Here is a 4,578-nt window from a genome sequence, read left to right as displayed (position 1 = left end):
TTAAATGTCACAATATATCTTTCGCTAATTTGATTTAGGCCTATATCAGAAATCCGTGGTGACACAAATGTGGATTTATTTATTTGCTTTTGGAAAAAATAATAGGCTAATATAAAAGTTATATTTGCTATAATCTCCCATAGACCTAGAGTGTTATTATCATTAAAGCTAAAATGATTAGCCCACAATTTAGTTAATTAAAATAATATATGTTAACTTAAATAAAATATATTATTATATAAAACATATTAAGATATTCGCTTTTCTATATTATTGAAAATATATTATATGATATAATACATTTACATTTATTCATTTAGCAGACGCTTTTATCCAAAGCGACTGACAGATGAGGACAGTGGAAGCAATCAAAAACAAAAAGAGCAATATGTGCTATAACAAGTCTCAGTTAGGTTAACACAGTACACGTTGCATGGGATTTTAAATAATATAATAAATAAAAAGAAAACCGATCTAATAAAAAAAAGAATAGAGCAAGCTAATGTTAGTGATCTTTACACATACACGCGCACACACACATACACATACAATTGCATAATAAATGAAAAGAAAATAGAATAAAAAAAGATTAGAAAGGTAGTTAGATTTTTTTAAAATAATAGAATTAGAATATTGAGTGTTAAAGTTAGAGGGTCAAATAAATATGGAAGAGATCGGTTTTAAGCCGATTCTTGTAGATGGCTAAGGATGGCATATTATTATTATTATTATTATTATTATTATTATTATTATATTATTATTATCTATATTATATTATTATCTACATTCTATATTTAACTATACTCTTACATTTGTTAAAGCTATAACTACAATTTTAATTACAGCCTGCTAAAAGTAAAACTGAAATAAAATTAATGAAAGTATAAAATATATATTTAAAAAATAAAAATAAAAAAGGACAAAACTCTTTAAATTATTACCATGTTAATTAAATTTAAAACGTAAATATAAAAGCCAATTCAAAATATTTTAATGTTATTAATAATAATATTATTATTATTAATAATAATAATAATAATAATAATGAAATGCTATTATTAAATATATTAACGTATTATTATTATTATTAGTAGTAGTAGTAGTAGTAGTATTGTTATTATTCTTTCAGCAGAAAAGCTTTTGGATCAAGGAGACATCCTTGTCCCCCATTTCAAATTAAATCCGGATTTGATTTTTCATATGTGTAATAGATAAAAAAGATTAGTATTTAAGTGTAAAGTATTTAATTGAAAAACAATAGTCTAACGGTTGACCAATGAACAGCGTTAGAAGTTTGCATAACTAATGAGCTGTCACTCTGGATTCATCCGGTCCGGCGGTTCTTTCTTGAGGTGAGTCTGCTAGATTTGCGAGGCAATTATGCAATCAAACATTGTAAAAAAGAAAATAAAAGTATCGATTGTTTATAAAATGACTGCAATAAAATGATTGCACTTAATAAACCTAGTGAAGCTGGTTTACAGTGATTTTTTTTTTTATCAGTTAAAGGCGTCTTCAGGCAGGACGTGAAGCCACGTCTAAAATCCCCATAACAGTTAACGTTAGTTGTTATAAATATCACTTTACATAGCCATACCATCAAATATGTATATACATATCAAGGTTTCATTGAATAAACAGAAAAAATAAAAAATAATTTATTGGTAACAATTGGTAATAAAAACGCAAAGCAATATATAGTTAGTTCAGCAGTGTTTAGAACGGTTGCCAAGCAACACACAGGCTCAATGGCACTGTAAGCCAGTAATGTATAATGCGCTCTCAGAAGTATGTTTGTTGTGTTTTTGAGGCTGTCCGCTTTTTAAATATAATAATTTTGAGTGTATTACTGTTATGTATGAGAATATTAACGAATTAAATTTAGCATTGCAATAAAGCAGGGCCAGCGGTGAATTAGAGACCATTACATTGATATAGTTTTTATAGTATTTATTTGACATATTTTGTGTATAAACCAGGTCTTTGCTGCTGTAACTATATACTTTGACTGATATGACACAATTCTCAGTATTGATATTTAGAGTTATCATTCATGGCTGTTTCACTGAGTTGTGTGAGTTGGTAACCCCCCCCCCCTACCCCTTTATTTGCTGTTCATAGAAAGTAAGTTTATTGACTCTAAGTGATTGCTTAATTTCTCCCTTTTTTTACTTGCCTGTAAATCTTTTGTATCTGCTCTTATGTCAGATCATTGCACTTTCTGCTGCGGTAAGTAATCTTTTGAGCAAATTATATCAGCATTTAAAATATATATTTTTTATTTTGCTAAGCTTTAACGTATGCATACTATGTGAAGGTTGTAGATCAGTTATTTGATTTGTTTTCTTACTAGATTGTTGACTTTTTTCCACTGCCTCCTCCTCCCCACTGCCAAGTGTGGCCATCAGCACCTTCATTTGAGGTAATTCATGTTTTCATATTCACCACATTATCAGTCAGATACAAACCTGCAATAGCTGAATATGTTTAGTTCCTTTCCTTGGATGTAAGCATTATAATGTGGATATTCTGATAATAGTTAGAATTTTTTTTATTTATTTATTCAAAGGTGCCATTGATGCTTTGGCTCTCTATGTAAGTAACCCTTTAAAATCACTGCATCATGTTAATCCATTAGTAATTTCTTTATAATATTTGTAATCTCTCTACTTAGCATCAAGGTTTCATTAGTATATTTACTGACACAAAAATGTATCACTTAATTAAACTATAATTGTTTGAGCTGTCAATAATGCTCTAGTCTATTGTATTTAAAAAAAAAAAATGTGTTTCTTCCTAGTAGTCTGGATGTCCCTTTTGTTTACATGTAATGTAATACAAATACTAACAATATTTTTTTAGTAGCAATAAGCTAAAAAAAAACAAAAACAATAATTAAATTTTGTGTTATAAGTGACTCAATATGATTTCTTATTTCACGGTTTTGTTTTTCTGTAATTATGCTATGTCTGTAATCTTTACTAGTCAGGTCATTGCATCCTGTGATGTAAGTAATCTTTTAGAACCATTTGGTACATTGACTCCTAATAGCAAATTATGTCAGCATATTTTTACAACATTTAATACTTCTTTCTTTTGCTCTGCTTTTAACATCTAAATAATATTTGTGCGTGGTAGATCACAATGACTTATTTTGTTTACTTATTAGATTGTTGTAGTCTTGCACTGTCTCCTTGCCAAGTGTTGCCATCAGCACCATTTAAAGGTAATTACTGTAATGTTTCCATATTCACATTAGCTACAAATCTGCAATCGCTGTCTTTCATGGCTTATTCTTTCTTTAGATTTGACATTATAATGAGGAGATGCTTGAGTCTCACTACATTACAATATATTTATTTATTTATTTTTTTATTTTTTTATTCAAAGGAGATATTGATGCTTTGGCTCTCTATGTAAAGTAAACTTTTAAAAAACCATTAGTCATTTCTTTATAATGTTAGTAATGAGCTAAAAACAATGGTTTATTTCTGTAGTTTATGTGCTATTGCTAAAAAACAGAACAGCACATGTTGTGGTCATTACATTAAATAATGATTTAAATTATATTGATTGCTCAGAAGTTTTCCATTCTTTCCACCCTCAGTTGTGTAAGTAATACTCTTAAGCCCCGTTCAAACCAAGAATGCTAAACTATAAAGATAACTATAAGATAACGATATTAGCGTCCACACCAGCAAACCATATCGTCTGTTTATTCTGAGCGCACGTGCGTCTGCCGCTTTAAATCCTCGAGCCCGTTATAGCAGGATGGATTCTGTTTGGATGTCAATATTTGTATCGTTCATCAGCTGGAAAAAAAATCATTCTGAAAGTGATTCCAACGATACCGTTTCTCTATGCCTTTATCGTTATAGTTGTAGTATGGCCTCTGTTATTCTTTAATATTAAGAACGATTTTTAGAACTATATATTTATCGTTATCTTTATAGTTATCATGCTTGGTGTGAACGGGCCTTTAAACATTATTTTGAGTACAAGTGATATTAATAGGGCATTCTTTAATTATGCTATTGTTGTTATTTATTACTATCAAATATTTAATATAAATGAGATAAACAATTAATCCCTATTTAGGGCAGTTTATTTAGTTATTTATGTGTTATGCTAACTGATTTGCATTTAATAATGTAACTGTCTTTATTTCTTTCTGTGTGGTGTCTGTCCCTATCTTTCCTGTCCATATCTTTATATGCTTTACTAACCCCTTTATCTTGCTTATTTCATTTACATTAATTTTATCCTTTCATTTCCAAACTGATAACTGGCCTGCCACATCAAATGCTGCTGCACTGCTTGCTGCTTTGCTTGCTCGCACTATAAACTGCAAGATGCAAATTCAGATCTGCTTCTAACCCTTACGCCAACTACGCCTAGCTTGCTTAGCATCTTTGAAAAAAAAGGCCAGAACCCTCAATTTTGATCTACGACCATCTATGATTCTGGAAAACTTGATACACTGTTAATACTTGATACACTATTTATTCTTGATACCACAAAGATTTACACCCAATCTACAACCTGAAAAAAAACAATCTCAAACCACAGAAAAAAAAA

General features: G+C 29.5%; 1 long non-coding RNA gene across 1 annotated transcript; it reads left to right on the top strand.

Annotated features, from left to right (window-relative positions):
* The first annotated feature begins 2,153 nt into the window (after positions 1-2,153).
* LOC113088170 (uncharacterized) lies at positions 2,154-3,227 on the top strand. The gene is made up of 4 exons (XR_003285862.1): positions 2,154-2,422; positions 2,570-2,595; positions 2,986-3,007; positions 3,170-3,227. It is a non-coding gene; the product is annotated as an uncharacterized LOC113088170 (long non-coding RNA).
* The last annotated feature ends 1,351 nt before the right edge of the window (positions 3,228-4,578 follow it).

Source organism: Carassius auratus, unplaced genomic scaffold, assembly GCF_003368295.1.
Source record: "Carassius auratus strain Wakin unplaced genomic scaffold, ASM336829v1 scaf_tig00045801, whole genome shotgun sequence".
Taxonomy (NCBI): domain Eukaryota; kingdom Metazoa; phylum Chordata; class Actinopteri; order Cypriniformes; family Cyprinidae; genus Carassius; species Carassius auratus.
Note: the sequence above shows the minus strand (reverse complement) of the source record. Positions and strands in the feature narration are given on the sequence as shown.